Source organism: Ambystoma mexicanum, chromosome 5p (assembly GCF_040938575.1).
Source record: "Ambystoma mexicanum isolate Mex_15411 chromosome 5p, UKY_AmexF1_1, whole genome shotgun sequence".
Taxonomy (NCBI): domain Eukaryota; kingdom Metazoa; phylum Chordata; class Amphibia; order Caudata; family Ambystomatidae; genus Ambystoma; species Ambystoma mexicanum.
Window position 1 is genome coordinate 1087978117 of NC_090930.1, and position 22588 is coordinate 1088000704.

Sequence of the window (22588 nt, forward strand, 5' to 3'; positions counted from 1 at the left end):
CCAGCACAATCGCGTGTGGAACTTCCCGCGCACCCCTGAAATACACGTACCCAGCACAATCGCGTGTGGAACTTCCCGCGCACCCCTGAAATACACGTTCCCCGCTTGGCGTTTGCTGTTTGGCAGCCCTGTAAACTCGTCCAGGGTTAGCGCAGCCCTTTGCGCTGAATTGGGACTTTTGATGGATTTTCCTTGCGCGGGGGTGTTCTTGGGGGCGTAACTGGCGCTGCTGCAGGGTCGCTGCGCCACTCTGTGCCACGGCTGGTTTTGGAGGCTAAAATCCATGAATACGCTGTGCGATGAAATGGATTTTATCGCATGTGGCTGGAGCAGTCTATCGCACGGGAACACTGTGCGCCAGCCGCGTGCACCTCTTTTGTGCGAAATTCCATGAATTACCCCGTAAATATATTACCCTTATCGAGTGTGGGTACTCTACCATGCTCTTTGGGGTTCAGCACGTTGAGGATGTTGAAGAGGGTTCATTTTTATCCTTGGCTGTGTGAATGATGCTCCCAAAGAAGATGTTGGATGGATGGTGGCTGATTTTGGGACGAGGTCTGCGATCATCTAGTGAAGGTCCATTATTGTCTGGTATTGTAACATTTGCCACACCTATGCTACGTATTTATTTATTTATTTTATTTGGTGATAGCGCCCAGACCCGGAGGTATCACAGCGCTAGAAAGGTTACAGTACATGTGGCAGAATTACTGTAGGGTTACAGGCAGTAACATGAGGTCAATAATGCAGCTAGTAGAGTTCAATGATAACAGGCAGTACATTTCAGGTGTGGTTGCATGGTAAATTCTGGGGCATTTGTAAAACAGTCATTTTATTCTTTTCCCAAAAGATGGGGTAGGAGGGTCCATATTGAATACAGGATGGTAGGGCGTTGCATATTGTTGGGGCACACTATGTTCCTTCTCAAATAGAGCAAACTTTGACAACGCCAATAGGTTTGGCCTTTGTATAGTGAACATATTTTCTGAATTCACGCAGACATTCTTTGGCAGATAGGAATATTTTGAGGGGAAAACAGATGATTAAGAGGGTGGGTAAATGAGTATGGTTATGGTGCTGGACGGATGAATGAAAGATTTTGAAGTTGAATGATAGGATGAAGATGTGTGGGGTTTCAGAGGCGTTGCTAGGGGGGCCCAGGGGGCTATAGACCTGGGTCTTTTAGTTGTTGCTCTGGATAGAATCTCATGGGCTACAACCAAAAGGCTAGCTAGCCCCAAGCCCCAACAGTCCTGACATTAGCGTAGCCCCAGATCTTTTCCAGACCTAGCAACACCCCTGTGTGGACAGATGCATGCTGTGTGTGGTGTGCATGGATGGATTACTGAGTACCCATGAAGATATGACTAAATGAATGTATGGATGGGAGAATCAGTGAGAATGTGAAGACGGGTGAGTGAGTGAGCGTGAGGACAGCAGTCTGAAGTTGACAGCAAGCAGAGTGCAATCATTTAAATATTTACACCAAACATAGCAAAACATATCTTTGTGCATTATTTTAGATTTATTTAGACACCATTCTGTCTTCGAAACTGTTGTTCCTTTCATTTCCATTGTCGCCTCTGAGGAAGGATAGGATCCCTCCATGTAACCTTGCCAGTCACAGTAGCAGAGGCAGCTTTTGGTGCTGGGGGGTGGAGGGGGGCAGGGTAATAGGGCACCAGCGAGAGGCTAGGGTGTGTATTGGGCACGCATAGGGCATGGGGGCATAGGGGCCCCACTTGACTCTGACCCTGCCTCTGCCACAAGTAGGTCATTAGAAGCAAGGAAAGTGCTTGGACTCTTAATCATGGTTCCCCCCACCCACTGAGATAGCTCCCAAGTATCTCAGTTCCATGCGTGGCACCACGAGCCATCCCGGATTTTTCCCATTTTATGCTGGCACTTGCAGTTTCGTTTTCCCATTGTAAGTATGAGTCTCCAAATCCCAGCATGCAAATGGGAAAAGCCAGGACTGGCTTCAGGTGTCATGCATGGTAGTGGGAAAGTGGGCAGCTATCTGCTGATTTCTTGCGGCCTCGTGGGAATAGTGCGCAAAGTTACTTACATTCATCATTCTGCAACTGATCTCTTGCCCCTTTCTTCTTCCGTAGTTTTCTGGGAGTAGCAGCTTGATAGGGCAGGAATGGATTCTGCTGGAGCCGGGCAGACCATTTCAGGTTTCAGGGTGTGGTATTTGCATAATGTTATGGGCTGAGAGTGGTGGCAACTTGAAACAAGCATTGCAAAGTGTCCAATTATAAGCATCAGTAATAATTAAGAATGTTTTGAGGTATAGAGGTTCTTTGCAGAGTGTTGACCCACGTCTGCTTCAGGATGGAAACAGGCAGGGAGGGGTAAAGGGTGCAGAAAGGGCACAGAAAGAGAAATAGATGGAGTGTTATGGGTAACTAAGGCCTCATTGTTAAGCCCTGTTTATACACACTGGTTTCTAACAAGAAATAGAAAAATCTCTCTTCTTACCAAAAAGGATGCATAATAGAAATGTATCCATCGCCCCCAAAAGGTAGGTGGGTATTGAGATAAGGGTTGCAAAAAGGGCATAATGGTATTGAAAGGTGATATGGCCGCCCCCACTGAAAGGTAAAAGAGGGGGTAAAACATAAAAACATATTTGAAAACAAAATAATTCGTCATTTCTTGATAGAACCGGTCTGGCAGTGGGGTATAGAGGATATTAGGAGCAGGCTGAGGAGGAGGGCATATTGACACACTGGTGATGGTTGCGGTATTAAGAAATGCTATGTTATGTTATGTTATGTTAAAGGATATTTGTACCGCGGACTGTCACCATATCAGTGGCCCCCTGGCGCTCTGTTGGATCTGAAATAGGATATGTTAGTTGAGGCTGAGATGGAAAAAGCTCAAAGAGAGCTGTAATGTGCCATAGGCAGCTTCACTTCGGTTTACACCATTCGCTGAGCTTAGGTGTGATTTTTTTGTTCGGTAGGTGTCATGTGCTATTCTGAGAGGCTATGTGTGGTTTGTTTCGTTGTTGCAGTGTAGTGTAATGCTTGCAGTTTGTTGCGCTTCATAGGTATGTTTGTGTTTTGTTTAGAATTTGAGAGGTGTAAGCAGAGGGCTGCATTTTTGAGTGTGCGGTTAATGGTAGCGCTCCATCATACCCCCTTCACTTTGGCCACCTGCGGCACGTTTCCCTGCCAGTGTTGTGCTGGTGGGATCTCCCACCAGTAATCTGTGCAGATTTGTGGGTTGTCAGCAGAGGTGTTTAGTGGTGAAGCCTTCGCCACCCCCACATCCCGCTTTTTCAGACTAATGATTGTCTACACCGCTTTGTCCCCTGGCTAATCATGGTGTGCAGCCACCATCACCTCCCTGGGCCCCTTCAGGGGTGGGCCTTTTCTCTGTGCCCTTGAGCTCTCTGGGCCCCATGGGTTATCTGTCCGGTCACCTCTCTTACCCTTTCAACTATAATGCCCCCTGTCTGTGGTTCAACCTAGGACACCCTCATCTCTCTCCAGAGCCTCCACCAATAGGAGCATTCCAAGGGTTGTGGGTGTGGCTCATTTGTTTTCATCCAGTTCTAAGTTGAAGAGACATGTTTTTAGGATTTTTCAGAATTTTAGATGGTCCTTCATATTTCGTATTTCTCTCAGGATGGAGTTCCACATTTTAGTGGCCAGGTAAGAGAATGCTGACCCACTGAGTTTTTCCTTGTGTATGGTTTAGGTCCCAGGCAGATGTCGTTGCTGGATCTGATTGTTCTGGTCAACTGGAAAATGGTGATTTTCTTTTGTAAGAATTCTGCTCCTTGGCCGTGTGTTGCTCTGTGTGTTATACACAATGTTTTGAATGTGATTCCTTTTTTGACTGGTAGCCAATGTAGCATCTTTAGTGCTGGAGTGATGTTGTCCGTTCGTGATAGTTTGAGGTGAAGTCTGGCCACTGCGTTCTGTATACACTGCAGTTTCTTCAGTAGATAATCTGGCATTCTGAGGTATAGGCCGTTGGCGTGATCTATCTTGGACATAATGAAGGAGATGATGGCCATTGTTTTGTGTGCGAAGGAGAGGAATGATAGAATCATTTTGATTGTGTGCAGGTGGAAGAAGCATTTCTTGATTATTGCATTTACTTGTGGTTCTACGGTAAACTTGTTGTCCATTAGGATTCCAAGTTTTTTTACTATTTTGGATGGTGTGGGCGCTGTTCCTAGTTCTGTGGGCCATGGGATGTATTGGTTACTTCCCTGGTCTGGTATATAATCATGATTTCCGTCTTACCCGGGAAGATTTTGAGGCTGTTTTTGTTCATCCCTTCGTAGAGTTCTTTGAGTTAGTCTACTAGCATGATATTCTCATCTTGTACATCTTTGATTTTGTAGATAATTTGGGTGTCATTGGAGTAGTTGTAGCAAATGAGGCCGTTCCTTTTGATGAGGTTGGTTAGTGGACTTATGTAGATGTTGAAGAGGAGTGGGGATAGGGAGGATCCTTGTGGTACTCCACAGGTGGTGTCCAGTGACGCAGATTTGAATGGTTTTATCCATATTGTTTCTGTTCTTTCAAGTAGGAAAGATTTAATCCAGAAAAACGACGTGTCAGTGATCCCTATTTCTTACAGCCTCTGGATGAGGATGTTGTGGTTGACTATGTACAACACTGCAGAGAGGTTCTAATTGTATTGGTGCCGAATTTGTGTTGGAATCTGCGTTAGTCTTTCAAACATCCTAGAGAGAGAGAAGTGCCGTCTCTGTCACTCTCATGGGTCTGCTGCCAACTTGTGCCTGGTCCAAACATTGGTGGTTTTCAATGTGTTGCAGTGTTTGTTCGTAGATAGGTTGCTAGCAGTTTTGACGGATAGGGAATGTTTGATATTGCTCTGTAGTTAGAGAGGTCTTCCACATTGCCTGTAGTATCCTCTAATATCCTTGAGGAGTGGTTTGGTGTAAGGAGACTTGAAAGCCTGCGGTACTCTTGGATGACAGACAGACTTATCTTTTATTAGATAATGATCCCACCAACATGATCATGGACTTATTCAAAAAAGTAGTCGACAAAGCAAACACTCTTGATTGGATTTCCGACAGAACAGAAGAATTTTTGATCACCAAATTCCCAGTAATCCCTGTGTTCTATGGGTTACCTAAAATCCATAAGAACATTAGTGACCCACCATTTAGACCTACTGTTGCTGGAACCAATAGCATTTTTCAACCATTGGTGGTGTACTTGAACACAGCCTTGCAACCACTAGTCCAAAAAATACCAACTTATCTTAAAGATACTATGCATTTTCTACAAACCATCAAAGCATTAGACACCAACTTGTCTAATCTAATCTTATTCTCCATGGATGTACGCAGTTTATATACTTCCATCCCGCATGACGATGGCATAACAGCACTAGAATGGTTCCTACTGAGACATTAGGGAATCGCAATCCTCAAAACCTTCGTAATTGAACTAATCAACATCATCTTGTACAATAATTACTTTAGGTTTAATGAACAATTCTATCTTCAAACCTCTGGCACCTCTATGAGCTCTGCAGTTGCCCCATCGTTTACAAATATTTTCATGTTCCATTTTGAAAATACCTTTGTCCTGGAACATCTCCAATGGAAGAACAAAATCTATTGCTGGTTAAGATATATAGACAACATATTTGGCGTCTGGGACGGTACTGAACAAGAATGACTTGAATTCTTTAACTATATCAACCATGCAAGGATAAAATTCACAATCAAAATTGGTAAAACTAAAATCAACTTTCTAGATGTCACGGTGGAATTGAATAGCACCGCGTTCAACACCTCTATCTTTAGGAAACCAACAGATGTCAATAGCTCTCTCCACTTTAACAGCTTTCATCCTAGGCACTTAAAAGAAAATCTGCCATACAGCCAGCTACTACGACTGAAACTCATCACTTCAAATGCAGCAAATCTACAAACAGAATATGAGACCATGAGATCAAGATTTATGGACAGAGGATTTCCAGAAGAGATTGTGAACACAGCTATATTAAGGACTGACACACAGATACGTGAATATCTCTTGGGAGAGAAAACAAAGAAAGACACAACACATTTGATTTACACGTTGAGATGTTCAAGTCAAAGTTTTCAGATCAAAAAAATAATCTATAAAAACTGGGATTTGATAAAATCGGACCCCAACCTACATCGCCTGTTCCCAAAGCCACCTATGTTGGCATACAAAAGATGCAAAAATATACGAGACACAGTAATTAAAGCTGAGAGACCCAAAAGATCTGTACAAAGGAACCTAAATAAACAAAAAATTGGTACATTTCCGTGTCTTAACTGTCAGCATTGTTCAAACATCATTAAAGAAACCACATTCGGCACCCCAACACAGGAAAGAAGACACCACTGAAGAACTATTCCACCTGTGAAACCAACAATGTTATTTATGCAATAAGGTGCCCATGTGATAAATACTACGTTGGAAAAATGGCCAGATGTGCCAAAGAGTGCTGGACTGAACATAAGTCGCAAATTAGAACCCGTAATGTCAAATCTCCAGTGTTTCGACACTTTAGAGATAACAACCACAACATTTCCCAAATGCGGTTTGCAATACTTGAAGTAGTATACCCTCTACCAAGAGGTGGCAACCTGCCCAAACTACTTTCTCAAAGAGAACTCCTATGGATACACAGATTGGATGCCATGGCACCCCTGGGTCTGAATGAAGATTTCTACTTAGGACCATTCCTCTAAATACACACATTTACAAACTTTTTTTTACCACAGCACACAGGGGTAAACATGTGAGTAGTCCATAATGTAATCAGACTGTGAACCCATGTGGCACAGTTAGTCTTAGACAATTATGTTGACTGCTTATTAATATTCTTTCACAATAGTATTTCATGATGTTCATGGTTTTTATCATAGTTAATACCAATGTTGTAAATGAGATCTTTATATCCAGACACAGATTGTATGCTGAAGACACCTAATTAATTTCTTATGAGTAGGATTCTGTTTAATAATTGGCCAATATCATCTTGCCATTAGCATACCAAAGGTGATTACCCATCCCCATCTTACTAAAAGGTGCAAAGCTTTATTTAATTGGCTAGCAACGTTAACAAGTCATTTAATAGCTTTTTTTGAACTATGACTAGATCTAGATGACCTCCTGTTCCTCTGATCACCTCTGCCAATCGTCAACTGTTGCAATTACTGCACAGGAATTATCACTTCTAATGGCATCTGCACATGAGCACCATGTAACCACGATGCGGGCCATCCAACTCAAGACAAGCTCCCGTTGGACTGACGTCTTACACTAAGAGCAGCCACAACTAAGAGTTTTTCTCCCATGGTACTGCTATTAGCAGATTTACACATTCTTTAATATGCACACGCATAACTAGTATGGTTGTCATGCGCGCACGCGCATGTTTAATGACCTCATGCTGCCTAAAACTATGCCTGTAAGACAAATGCTTGACTTGAATAGTAGCCACTACTGAGGCATACCGTCACATTGGAACACTATTATGGAGCTCTTTCCAATCTGCCTACTTCTGAGGAGGACATCATTCGTGCATGTGCGCAATGACATCATCTCGGTAAAAACGTGAATAGACGTTCCAAATTCGACTCACACTAACTTCTGCATCCCCTTGCCGTATTTTAGCTTACTTCATCCAGTAGCAGTAATAAACAAGAAATGTTCTGTGTTTTTATTACCTGTATTTTTTTAAAGATGATGACGTCATACGCGCATGCGCTGGATGATGTCATCGTGGTCATCATTCCGCTATAAGGCTGAAGCCCATAATGGCATCCACACACAACGCTGGAGTCAACCGGTGGGACAGTCATTCTGGGAAATAACAGCCAAGCCTTATGAGTAAGTCTCTACCTGTGAACCTGAGCCGTACCTCTTAATAAACCACGAGCATGTTATACGGCTCTTTAGCCCTTTAATATTATTATTGATTATCCTTTTAATCCCTTTCTTTTCTATTTACCGTGGCCAGTTGCCTACATGGTGTGAAGTCGCATCCATGGCTGACTGCTAATAGTTGCCACAGTCGGAATTAACACCTACTATCTACTGCATGTAGATGATCGCAGTAAGTCAAAATGTTTATTCTTTTACAACAGGTTGGCGCTGATCTAATGTCCAACTAACTCATACAGATCAGATCCTTTTTCTCTATACTCTCTTTTGTAAGACATCCAGAGCGCAATCACCATGAGTCTGCCTATGGAGTAAACCAGTTAACCGTGATCGTGTTCACGCCTTTACTCCAGCACTAATTTAGCTGGTAAGACCAAATTCTTCAAACAGATATATCTCTATTCCCTTGTTTGATTATACTATTAATTACGGTTAGGCTCTCTATATTGCCCAGAGCTTATGCAGACTACCAAGACTAGGTTGCAGTCTGAGTCCCCTGAAAATTACACAAGGTTAGCAATCTATTCTATTCTGTTAAACCACTGGTCCCCTTTTGATGTACCAGACATTTTGAAACTCTGGTTTACCTTTACTAGAGCATAGAGATTTGTGGCTCACTCTCATTCTAATGGGAATGGTGACGATCTTGCTTCTAAACATGTACGCATCTTACAGATAGCTGAATTTTGAAGAAATATACATGTAATACATGTGGGTACGATAAAAATTTGTTTTCAAGTATAAAAGTTTCTTTCTTAAGCTCAAAATGTTCTTGTGACAATGTATATGGACATGTAATGTTAGCTTAAAAATGCAATGCTACATATATGGGCTTTAATAAAAAATATTCCATATGTACTTTTTCTATAGAATCATACATGCCCCTGATGAAGAGTGTCTTTCACTCGAAACTTATTGGGCCCTCTTTGCATCTTCATCATGAATAAAAAAGAAGATTCTTGTGATAAAATATTGCTATATTGTCATTTTTTGATTTATGCAATTCCAAACAAAAGACTACGGGGCTGATTCATGGAATTATGTGCGCCGAAAAACGGGCTTTGTGCGCCATTCTGCTCGCAAATCCCCATTTGTGAAACAGGGATTTGCAGGCAGAATGGCGCACAAAGCCCGTTATTCGGCACACATAATTCCATGAATCAGCCCCTACATGTCTTACTGTGAATGTTTACTTGAGACCATTTAGATATGACTATAACTACATCCTAAATTACTAGTCTGGTAATCCAGACAACGGATAGTGTGCAGGGGACACAAGTTCCCTAATTGGGAACTTTTTTCTTTGTTGCTATGTCTCACCAGCTTCACAAATCTCTCTCCTGATATTTGGGTGAAGCTTGTTCTGTGATTCCAGGGTAGGTGGGGCATGGCGCCCGTTCTGGTTGATTGGTCTGTTTTGTATGATCTGATGTGTGTCAGTGATTTGACTTTGAAAGTGGTCTGCGAGGTTGTCGCATAATTTTAGTGAATCAACTGGTGTGTTGTTCATCCAGGTGGGTTTCTCATCTCATTTACGATGTTGAATAGTTCTTTCTGGGTGTTGGTGGCTTTTGTGATTTGGTTGTCATAGTATTTGTTTTTGGCTTTGAGAATTTTGTTTTTGTATGCTCGGATTTGTTTTTTGATAGTTTATTCTTTTTGCTTGGTCATCGTCTTTCCTCAATTCTAGTTCAAGTTTCCAGTTGTTTTTTTTTCATTATATTGAGGTGGATTGTAAACCACTTGCCACTGCTTTCTTTTGTGATGGGATGAAGGGTTTTTTTCTGGGGAGATACTGTCTATTGTTTCTGTAATGCATTTCTGGATTAGGTTTGCTTTTTCGTCTATATCGGTTCCGTCCAGTTTTGCGGTTGGTAGTTTTGAGATTTCCAGTTGTTCTGTTAAGTTACTTCTTTTCATGGTGTTCCAGTCAATTTCTTTTCCAGGTTGCAGGGAGCTTTTGGGGTTGTTTCAGTGCTTTGGCTGGTAGTTGGATCATGAATGGTATGATGAGGTGGTTGCTCCATAGTATTTGTACTGGTGGTGCAGTTGAGATCGGTTTTTTGTTGGTGAAAATTTCTTCCAGGGTGCACCCTGATGTGTGTGTCACTCCTTTAACCATCTGGTGTAGTTCCATTGTCTCTAGTTGTTTGATTAGTGATTTATGTGAGTTTGTGTTTTCTTCTTCAAATCATATGTCCCCGAGAATTATCAGGTGATTGTGTTTGATGGCTAGATTCGTGATGGCTTCTGTGAAGGTGTATATGAAGGCTGCGTCGTAGGTCGGGGGTCTATAGATGAGTATGAATGTGAGATTTGTCTTTGAGGTCACAGTCATGTGAAGGATGAGGGATTCACGGATTCTGATGTTTGGTCATCTGTTTTTATTTTCACGTGTTCTTTATGGGGTATTGCAAGTCCTCCTCCTCTTTTTCCTTTTCTGTTTACCTGTATGGATTTGAAGTTGTCGGGTAGACAGCTGTGTAGTGTGACTTTGTAGTTGTCATCTAAAAAGGTTTCTGTAATGACTAAGATGTCTATTCCATTGTCGTAGAGCAGAACAAAGATCTCTGTGGCATGTTTAGACTTTGATCTAGATTAGGTTGATGACATTGCACTGTATTTTTTTAACAGTGCTTTGTTTTGTTCTTGGTTTTGTCTTATGGTGTTCTTGTTGGTGGATTTCCTTGTTGCTCACATGATGAGAGGGGTGTTCAGTAGGGTCTGTTTCATCATTGAGTAGATCTGCTAGGTTTCATTTTGGGTGCCTGACTTCTTCCTGTTCCTCTTCTGTATCTCGTTGAAGTTGCTGCAGGTGCCCTAGAGTTTTGCTGATATATGGAGAAAGGGTGTTGTTCTCCCTCTTGTCCTTTGCAGATGTTTCTGGTCTTTTCCTGAGCAGTCCTGGCATCTTGCTTGAGCATCTCGGATCGTTGGTGGTTGGGAATTGTTCTGGTGGGTGGTCCGTCGCGAGATATGGTGTTAGATATAAAGATTTTTCCATCTTTTGGAGTTTGTTCTATTTCCTGTCATGCTTATGGGTGTGTGTTCCGTTGTCATGTCTGTTGGCGTGGTGACATGGTTTGGTTCCATTTGACTTGTTCTTTCTCCTGATTTTCTCTCGCATTGCCCAGTTCTGTGTCACAGCATATGGTGGTCCTTTGCAGTCGTATAGTTGAATGAGTTGCGTTATTGTGTTTCAGTCTCAGGGTCCCTTACCCGCCAGCAACACTTTCCAGAGTTTTGTTTGGGTTGTAGCTGTTCTTCGGCGTCTTTCTGGCTTTTGGTGATCTGTGGTTGTTGACAAGGGGCGTGGTCAGGGGGGTCTTATGGTCTGATAGTTAACAGATTGGATAGGCAGGGGATTGAGGCAGAGGTGGATCGTGCTTCCTGGATGCGTGCCTTAACGAAATGGGGTGATTATCTTTCAGGGCATGGATTAGTCTTGTGAGGGGTTAGCCCTAAAATGCATCCATGTTTGCTTTGCTATGATTCTTAATAAAGCAGCCTTTTTATACCCAGAGAGGTGTTCCATTAGGAAAGTCATGTACTCCTATTCCTCATTCCGACTTTAATTCAGTTTTGGGCCAACTTTACACAACTGCTCCTGCACCCTCCAAGCCCAGAATTGGGAGCAGTACATATAATGAAGCGTGTGGCTGCAACCTTTGGCTCTCTGGGTATGTTGGACTACAAATCCCATGATCCCTTACCATTGACAATGATGGCTAGGGATGATGGGAGTTGAAGTACAATACATCTGGAGAGCCACATGTTTCAGACCCATACCAAGGCCATTCTTTTTTTTTTTTTTTTTTAAATATATTTTTATTGGCATTTCTTAAACATTAACTTTGCGACTCAACATAGTCCCAAACTTCCCTTTCCCACCCCCCTCCCTCCCCTCCGGTATTAGTGTCTCTGCGGTCCTTCGAGTCCCATGTGTGTTTCTGATTCAGCTTGTAAACATGTCTAAGATTCGGATGTTATGTGGGCACCATTGGAGCATGTAGTCACTTTGCAGGAAGTCTATGGTGTCTCCCCAGTCTGTAGCGAATTTCTGTCTGTCCCCTTGGAGGGTATATGTTATCCTTTCCATCGCCACATATGTCCATATCCTGTGGAGCCATTCTTGCGTGGTTGGGGGGGTCTTTTGTTTCCAATGTTGAGCTATTGCCAGCCAGGCGGCTATGAGGAATCCCATAAAATTACGTTTTTGTGTCCTATTAAGTGTTTTGTCTGTGGGAGCCCACATGCCGCACATCCAAATCTCTTCTTCTAGGTTGGCCATGTCCTTGAATATTTCTTGCATCTTATTTTTGACTTCCACCCAGAACTGTTGTAGCTCTCGACAGTCCCACCAGATATGTCTCCAGGTGCCCACTGAGTCACATCCCCTCCAGCAGTTATTTTGTGTTGTCGGGAACATTTTATGTAGCCTTTCCGGGGTGTAGTGCCATTGGATCATCACTTTAGTCCATGCTTCCCTTGTTTGAATTGCTCGCGTCCACTTGGGAATTATATACCACAGGTATGTCCACTGCGTTCTCGGGATTTGTTTTCCTAGCGTAATTTCCCATTTTTTCATGTAGTACCATGTGATGTGTTCTTCTTGGACGTTGATGAATTTGTAAAGGGAGGAGACAAATTTCTTTTCTCCCGTTTGGGTTAGTATGTAGCTCTCAAACGGGGTTGGATCTCTGGTCAGTGCCTTCGTGATTCTGGGTGACATGAGCCAGTGGTGGATTTGCTCGTACTGGTATCTGTCCTTCTCCGTGAGGCCTAGTATATCCTGGCAGTCTGTGAATGATCTTATCTGCCCTCCCTCAAACATGTCGCCCACTTTCGTGCACTCTGCGTTTCTCCATTTCTGGAATGTGCCTTTTTCTACCCCTGGGGGGAAGTCTGGATTGTCGAACATTGGGATGAATGGAGCTGGGTCAATCGTGAGGGTTTCTCTTTTGGTGGCTCTGTCCCAGATGTCCATTGTGGTGCTCAGGATTTCGCTTCTCTCGATGTTTTGATGCCTATGTGTGGGTCTCTTCCATAATAGATGTTGCAAGTTGGATCTCGCCACTGCCCTGTCCTGAGCCATCCACCATTTATCTGATGTGTCTGTGATCCATTCGTGTAACACCCACAGCTGGGCCGCTTCGTATTAATTCCTGAAGTGTGGGAGCGCCATCCCTCCGTCTGGTTTTTGGGCGGTAAGCGCTTGTTGTGAGAGTCTTGGTGTCTTGTTTTGCCATATGTATTTAGTGATTATTTTTGTGAGTGACTTGAAAAATGATGTTGGGACTCTTATGGGGAGTGCTTGGAAGTAATAGAGCAGTCTGGGTAAAATCGTCATCTTAACGACCGTTATTCTGCCCCACCAGGATACTTTCAGAGGGTTCCATCTGCTCAGGTCTGATTTGACTTGTTCCAGGAGTTTCGTGTAGTTCCCGGGGTATAGGTCTCTTATCGTGGGTGTAAGGGTTACTCCTAGGTATCTCACTCCTTCCTCTGCCATTTGGAGACCTAGATCTTTCGTTATCTTGCGTGTCTCCACTTTGTCTCCGGCCAACGTCATTACCGACGATTTCTGCTTGTTTATTTTGAGGCCTGATATTTCTCCGTAATCATCAATCAGTTGGATAAGATGCGGGAGCGTCGTACTGGGTTCTGTGATGGTCATCATCATGTCGTCTGCGTAAGCTGCTGTCTTATGATTTAGACCTCCCATTTCTATTCCCTTGACTTCTGGCGTTACTCTGATTTTTTCCAATAGTGGTTCGAGGAATATTGCATAGAGAAGGGGCGACAGGGGGCATCCCTGCTTCGTACCCCTTCCTATTCTGATGGGGTTTGAGAGCTCCTGATTGACTGCGATCCTAGCGGTCGGTGTGTTGTAGATGGCTCGGATCATGTTTATGAATTCATTCCCCATTCCCATTTTCTTGAGGGTTGCCATCAGCATCGTCCATTCGACTCGGTCAAATGCTTTTTCTGCATCTAACGATATTATTGCTGATGGAAGTTTCATGATGCCTGCCTTCTCTATGAGATGTATAATCCTTCTTATGTTGTCGTGTGTTTTTCTGGTGGGGATGAAACCTGCTTGTTCCTGGTGGATTAGTGTGGGGAGTAGCGGCGCCAGCCGATTCGCTAGTGTCTTTGTATAGAGTTTGGCATCTATATTGATTAGGGCTATCGGGCGGTAGGAGCTTGGGCTCTCTGGGTCTTTCCCCTTTTTATGAAAGACCAGAATCTTTGCTTCGTTCATCGATGGGGTAATGTTATTTTGTAATCTGAAGGTGTTGAATAGGGTGGTCAGATGTGGGATCAGGGTTTGCGCATATGTTTTGTAAAATGCCGCGGTGAAGCCGTCCGGCCCCGGGGCTTTATTCTTTGGCAGGTCTCTGATTGCCTTCCTCACCTCTTTTGGCGTTATTGGCGCATCCAGGGCTTCTTTCTCTGACAGGGATATTGTTGGCAGGGAGATGTCCTCGAGGAAGGCCTCTTGTTCTTGCTCGTTCGGGTGTTGCGAGGAATATAGGTTCTGATAGTAGTTTGGGAATACTTCTTTAATGTCTGTTGTTTGTGTTTTCTTTGTTCCTTGTTCGTCTTTTATGGTTTGCACCGTTTGTTCCTGCCTTTTGCCTTTCAATTGTCTTGCTAATAGTTTGTCCGCTTTATTGGATTTCATTGCATACCAGTGTTTCGTGTATAACAGCTGTGTTTCTGCTCTTTTAGTTCTGATAAGGTCTATTTGGCTCTGTATGTGTCTGTATGCCCTTTTGATCTTTCTGGAGGGGTTCTTAGACATTTCTTCTCTTGTTTCTTCCAATTTTACTTCGAGTTCTTCTTCCCATTTGTGTGTGATCCTGTCTTTTTGTGCTTTTATAGCTATTATGTGTCCCCTCGTCACCGCTTTGAAGGCTTCCCATGTCGTGCTTGGGGTGACTTCCAGGGTGGTGTTGTCTTCGAAGTATTCCTCTATTTTCTCTCTGATGGTTTCTTTCGCTACTGGGTCTTGTATCACTTCGGCAGGTAATGTCCATCTCCATAGGTTCGATCTTTTCGCAAATTTTGGGAGTGAGATCCACAACGGAGCATGATCTGAGAGCGAGATATGGCCTTTTTCGATGTCTTGTATTTCCCCTACTAGTGTCCCCGTTGTCCAGATATAATCTATCCTGGAGCTTGTATTATGTACATGCGAGTGGTAGGTATATCCTTCTGTCGTTCCTTTGAGTCTTCTCCAGATGTCTTCTAGAGCTAGGTTTTGCATTGCCTTCTTCAGCGCCTGCTTGGGGGATCCTTGCTGGGTGCCTTTGGGGTTCGAGCGATCTTCCATGCGGTTCCATGCCAGGTTGAAGTCTCCGGTCAGGATTATCTCTCCCTCTGCGAAGGGTTCTAGTTTGTTTATTGTGTCTTTGATGAAGCCTTCCTGGCCTGTGTTAGGCGCGTACAGGGTGGCTATTGTAAGTATGCGGTTATGTATCTGGGCCTTCGTGAATATATATTGGCCTTCCTTATCCGTTAGTGTCTCTTTGATCCTTACTTGCAAGTGGTTTGCAAAGGCAAGGAGTACTCCTTTCTTTTTTCCTTCATTGTTTGATTGTAGGATTAGCTTGTAGCCTCTTAGCCTGAACTGTCCTCTCTTTTTTTTCTGTATGTGAGTTTCTTGGAGGGTGATTAAGTCGAATTTTTCTTTGTGTAGGAAATGTTCTATTTTCTTTCGTTTCACTGGTGAGTTCAGTCCTCTGACATTGTACGTTAGGATTTTCAGCCCCATTCTTTTTGGTTGGTTTGTTGTTTCGTATTATTTCCACCTCGTGGGACTCGACTGCGTTCGTTGATACCGGTTTTGGGGTCCCTTCCCCTTTGAACTTCCCCTTCTATTTTCTCCCTCTCCCACCTCCCCCCCCAACTTTGTCCCTGAGGAGGGCACTGGGCCCTATGGTTGCTCTGGCGTTGTGCCTTTGCTCCATGCCCTCTAACTTCTCAGGGGTAGCGGTTTGCAGGGAGTCCTAAACCCTGCTTGTGGAGTGGATTCCATGGCCGTCCTCCGGCGCGGCCGCGCTTGTGGTCGCCTCCTGCTCTGGCTGTCTTAATTTTGCGGATATTGCCTTCCCCTCCGGGTGGTTCTCTCTCGTGTAGAGGGGTTCTGATGTCTCAGCATTTTTCTGGTTTGCGTGATTGGAGTCTCGTTTTCCGTTTCTCCGTTTGCCAGCCCTTCGGTTGTCTCCTTTGCCTTCGGGGTTCACTATCGTTTGTGGTCTCTGGTTCCTGGTCTCCCAGGATCTTAAGGCCGTCTTTGCAATTCGTTACTCGGTGTTGTCTTTCTTCCCAAGTGAATAGGAGGCCGAATGGGAATGTCCATTTGTATCGTATTTGTTTTTCTGAGAGGATTTTTGTTACTTCACTCATTTCTCTTCTTTTTCTAAGCGTTGATTGGGCTAGATCTTGGAACAGCTGGATTTCTTTCCCGTTCATTCTTATTTGCCCCATTGTTCTGGCCTTCCTAAGAATTTGTTCTTTCTGTGTGTATCTTGTCATGGCCACAAGTACGTCCCTTGGGCGGGATCCGGGTTCGCTTGTTCTGCGGGGCCCTACTCTGTGTATCCTGTCTATTTGGATATCTTCCTCTGATCCCTCCTGTAAGATTTCCTGGAACACTTGTTGTACTGCCGTTAGGAGGTCTTTGTCGTCTATCGTTTCCGGCATGTTTTTAATTCTGATGTTCGATCTTCTAGATCTGTTCTCCAAATCCTCGCATTGGGATTCTAGTTCCTGCGCTAAGCGGGCGAGTCTGTCTTGCGCTTCCGCTTGTTGGAGTGCCTCCTCATCCATGTTCTGGACCGTCTTTTCCAGATTGTCTGTTCTCTCTCCGAGGTTGTCTATCTCCTTTTTTAGTTCCTGTACTGCTTGCTTCATTTCGTCCTTCATGTTGTCAAATTGCGCCTGGGTAGATGCGATGAACCGTTCCTGAAATTCCTTGAACCAGGATTTCATATCGTCCCTCGTGGCCATATCTGCGTTTTCTACCTGTTCCGGTGTGTCGCCTCCTTTATGTTTTTGTTTGATTGGACGTTTGGGTATCGAGTGTCCCAGTCCCCAGATTTGGGTCAGGTCTTGGTCTTGTCTGGGTTTACCTTTTTCCGCCACCGTTGCTTGTGATCCACTCTTCGTTCTGGGCTTTGACATGTGTTTGGGCCTCTTCGCTTGGATTTTTTTTGGTCTCCTGAGTGTGGGCGGTGGAGTCGTTTCTTCTGTGGGGGTTTTCTGGGGCTTATGATTCGCTTCTGAGATTCCTTTAGCGGGGTTCTCCTTAGTGGTTATTCGTTTGTGTTGGGTGCTTGTGGAGTTCTGCTTTCTCGTGTTTCCCCGTGGTCTCTGTTTCGTTTTTCTTTCTCGGCTTTTTGTTACTTGCCAGGACCCGGGTTAGACCCTGCCTGATGGTCTCCCCTTTTCGCGTTTGCGTTGTGTTTCTGCTGTCTTTTGCTAACCCGCTTTTCTGCCTTGTGTCGGGGGGGGAGGGTCTGCCGTGGAGGTTCCCTATCTCCCTCCAACTTTGGGTGTTGCACGAGGATTTGCACGAGGATTTGTCTCCCCGTCTTCCTCCTGCCTCGACGTGTCTTTCTTTTTTCTCTGCGCTGGATGGGGGGGGGTCCTCGTTGCCAACGACTTTTGTGGGGATAACTCCTTCCCACTTATCCCTCTGCCTTCCCCCCGCCTCGTACCTTTGATCCGTTAGTTGCTCCGGGGGCTCTCTCGAGGGTCTGCCGTCCGCCTCTCAGCCGCCGCGGGCTCCTCGCTCCCTTCGCTGGACTCGCTCGATTCCTGATGTGGGGGTGGGTCTCGCTGTCTGGTCCCGTCCTTATCGTTGTGCTTCCCGCCGCTGTGTGCGGCGTCGGATCTGGGGCCGATCTTGCGCTTGCGGGGTGCGCCGGTTGGGGAGCTTGCTTCGCTCCGTCTGGCTGTGACCCGGCTGGTTCCCCCCGTTCCGCCCGGGCTGGTTCTTTCGGCGGGAGTCGTGCCCCTTGGTGCTGGACGATTCCTTGCTTCGTGCGGGGGAGGGGCGGGTCCGGGCCGGCGCTCGATCTCTTTTGGTGTTCCCCACGTTCCGTAGCTTGTCGGAGGGAGGATGTTTCACCTTCCTCCCTATCTGGGGGGGAAGTCGCTTCTCGGGTGTCTCGGTAGGCTCTCGAAGTGAGGTGCTTAATGTTGCGGCCCGAGCCGGGGGACGGAGCTACGCTCACGCGCGTCCGCTCCGCTCGGCCGCCATCTTGGAATGCCATTCTTTTTTTTTTTTTTTAACCAATATTAGCCTCTCTGGGTGTCATAGCATGTCAGGTGCGTATCCCTATACCCGATGCACAGCCCATTACATGCAGCAAACAATAATGGCCTGTTGCCACAAGTTTAATAATGGGTACACAATCTAAATTATCCATTTAGCAGTGGGTAAATCCAGGCCCATACTCCAAAAGAACTGTAATGAAGTACGGTGCAGCAAACATTCGAAAATGGTAACCCATAAACAGTGGAAATGCTCCATTAACCCATAGTGTTTCCCCACTTCACTTCTGCATGCCTAACCGCCCCCTACCTTTCCAGCCATTTCTATGCCCGGGCCAGTCCAGGCAATGCGTTTTAAAGTAGATGGCAATAGAAAATAAACAGGGGCCAGCACCTGCTGTTTAAGGGCTGGGAATGTGCTGCTCTGTTGAATGGAACTGCAAGCCCCGATTCACTCTACGCATTCCCAACCGAGGCCCTATGCTGGCACCCTCAGCGGCTGCCTATGCCCGGCAGAAAGGAGGAGGCGCTGGCGCATGTTATCCATTCAAAGCCTCTCTTTCCCCCATGGAGAGCGCCGGCTTTCCTCATGCCCTCCTTTAAAGTCGACGCACAGATATCCATCAAACAGCACCAGACTCTGAACTCGCGCTACAAAGGCAGGGACCACAATAGGCCCAGGTGCACCCATGCCAGGAGTGTAGTCCTTCATACATTTTTTATTGCACGTTTTACTAAAGCGGAAGGCAACTTAGCAGTCTCAACTCATAACATGGACAACTGCGCATCGGAGCAGCTCTTCGTGTGGGGCTTAAGAAAACACCAAAAGAGGCATTAACAGATACCTAAAGAGAAACGACTGTCCACTTTGTTTAGAGAGCTGTTTTCGTGCTGTGTAATTCTGCAATAGCATGTCAGATCTGACTGTAGAGAAAAGCTCTCGGTCTAGTGAGTGTTTATCCATAAACCGTGCACTTGCAGTGAACTCTGAGTGGCTGTATCTTGCAACGCCGACATCAGTCCTATGATACTGGTGAATCTCAGCAAGTCCATACTGGACCCACCTCTTTCGGCCACCCCCGTCGACCATACCACAAAGACATTCCATCATTCCCCATCACTGATTCAATGATGAGATTCTGTAAAGGTATGGATGAGCTGAGCCAGTCCTAGAGCAGGGCGAGCTGGGCGACCACCCTGGGCGCCATGCCCCACCAGGGCGCCATTAACCCCCGCCACACCAACTCGGGGGAGTCTTTTAAGGGCTCGCCCGAGCTGGCCTAGTGGGAGAAGGCACGGCAAGCACCCTTATGTTATTAAATGCGCCCGCGACGGCATGATGATTACCGCCCTGCTCTGACGCAGGAGCAAGGAGGTTTTCATTGGAATGGGATGCATGCTCATGAATTAGCATGAGCGTCCTATTCCAGAGAAGCCTGCGAGGCGCCAGAGCAGGGAGAGACAAAACAAATGTGGCGCTCCTGACCCTGCACCCAAACCTCACCTCTCCCCCTGTTGACCAGGGGCGCGCGGGGTGGGGGTTGATGCCAATTCGCCCACGGCGCTGCTGCCTCTAAGGCCGGCCCTGTGGACAAGAAACACAGATTCAGAAAAATAATGTTCCTCTCTTTGATGAAATTTGCTCAAAGAAGAATGACAGTTCGGTGGTTAGTGATGGAGTTCCCTTATTCCTACTAAACAGCGATGGAAATTCTTACACCAAACCTGGCAGGCTCCCACCAACTGCACACACCAATTCTATTAGCTGAGTACCTCTGTTTGGGACCTTACGGTCAGGGCTTTTGTTTCGGCAATAGCCCCACTGTCATCAGTTTCCTGTGCTGACTTCCACATACAGGATAGTGACAGCATCGATTGCAGGTCTGTTCACCCTGCATTGAATCAACCTTCTTACGTTTGTTTCTCTTTGGTTGCTGGGGATGGATTTGCCCACTATACAGCTGCCACTAGCACTCCAGCCAACTGAGCTGCATTTCCTTTACAATTGTCGTCAAGGCTCAGGGCCTCATTCCGAGTTGGGCGGTAAGGGTTTACCGGCACTGGTAAGGATGCCGGTGCCGGTAAATCCTTACCGACCTATTCCGAGGTCCCTTAGCGGGACCCGCAAAGGACGTGTGGTCTGGCCACACGTCCTTGGCGGGTCCCGCTAAGAGACCATGGTGCTATTTGCGGGCCCGTAATTAGCACCTTCCCCATTCCCATTGAGCCCTATGGAGGCTGAAATGGGAATGGGGAATGGTTTACTAAATGGGGATTTACCGGGTCCTCCAAGGTTGGAATGACCCGGTAAGTCCCCATTCAGCCAGTCCGGACCCGGGTTTGAAGGCAGCCATGGTGCTAATAGCACCATGGCTGCCTCCAAACTCGGAATGAGGACCTCAGTGTTGATAATGTCCCTCTTGACTTTGTCTCGGGTTGTCAATTTTTCTTCCTGGTCCAACATGGATTAGGCCGCATATCCATTTCCATCTCTTTTTGGGCTACACAGCACAAAACATCCAGACTCACTTGTAGTGGAAAAGGTTACTTTAATGTGAAAGGCCACAGCTTAAAAAAACACGCTAACCTGGCTCTTTGGCATTATAGACTACCAAACCATTAACAAATGTATCAATACAATAAATTCATGAACTATCCCTTTGGCCCCTCCACTCCCTCCCTTCCCTCTACAACTCCCCTGACCATCTTTGCCACCATTTCCCCCATCCTCTCCCCATCTAATGTCCGTACTTCTTTCATACCTCTTCCCCATTCTTGTATTAACAGGCTAGCCTGTCCATCCAAAAGGTGCTAGCCCTCTCCTTTACCACACTTATAACCCTGTCGTCTTCCCCCAAGCATCCTTCAAAGGACCATGTCCCCGGTATACAGAAAACCACTCCCCACAGGTGTACTTTCTCCCGCCTTCCATTTACCAACTTCACCTCAAAGCATTCACTACCTCCTCTACCACTATCCTAATGTCCAACATGTACTATTCATTCCCCATCATAGACTGGTGAACAATGACTTCTCTAAACATGTCAAACTCTTCACATCTAATATCAGGGTGCTTCAACACACACACACCCCCCAAACTGCCCAAAATCTCCGGATTCATTTTGGCCTTGTTTTCTCTACTGCCCCGTCTCTAAACCCCATGCTCCACACTCCCTTTGGCAACAGCTCTGTGAAATATAACTTAACCTCTGGACAGTCTGTCCTCAAAAACATTACGTCCCATTCTATTTTCTTTATTAGTGCCACCCTTGGCTGTGTAACAAGATCATTCTCCCTGGCATGAATTACTACTGCCAGCAGCATTCCATGATTCCTCTGTGGCCCCGCCATCAAGGACAACAATTGGTCCCATCTTAAACCACCCAACCCAGACCATTTTACCAACACATCCTCATAGCTGCACCCCAGCATCATCCCAAACACCCTCTTCCTGCTTGTTTCCCTGCCCATTTCACATGGGAGTGGCCGCAAATCTAAATCTGAAGAACCTCTCAATTTCCTTGTGCTGCATACAAGAAAATTGTGAAATCTATGCATATTCCCCATCTTCCCTGTCTCTTACCCTCACCTCTCCTTTTAACCCAGGTCTCTAATATAAGGCTTGGACTTCCCAGATTTCCAGCACCCCAATCTCTTAATATCCTGTTCACTCATTCCTACAAGTCTTGTCATCCGCAATACCTATCCTATTCTAAATTAATGTGTTCTAAATGCTTTCCTGTCCCCCCTCAAAGCTGCCAGAGCTTTCCTCATTACCCCCAAAAGCTGCCCCATCGTCACACCTTCCCAATTCTCATGCTCTTACCAAGGCCACACTGCTCCGCCATGCTCTTCTACTTTCACCAGGTACACATCCACTCCCCTTGCTCAGTTGAACCCAAAACTACATGCTCTGCTGGTCTTTTTTTGGTTTCTTAATTCTAATCTTCTAATCTCTAAACTAGTCTCTGACAAAACCACATTTTCCCACCCCAAACCCACCTTCCTTTATTCTGGCAACAATTATGCTATCCTAAAAGCACCAAAATCAACCATGTAAAACATGCCTTGAACATCCCTCCTTCCCATGTCAACCACCAAACCTCCTCCAGCAACCCACATAACTTTACTTGTAAATCCACCATCACCGCCTTTTTTCTTCCACCCTTCGGACCCCTCTCCCTCACCCACCTCTTAAGTAGCCTATTTGCCCTTTTGCACCCACTTGGCTCGAATCCTCAAAAACTATTCTCCATAAAACGCAATTCCCGATAGTTTCCCAGCTATACTTGACAAATGTTTCGCAATCATATTTATGATATAGTTCAATGCATCCTCCCTTCTTTTTTCACCTGCATCCACTCTCCCAG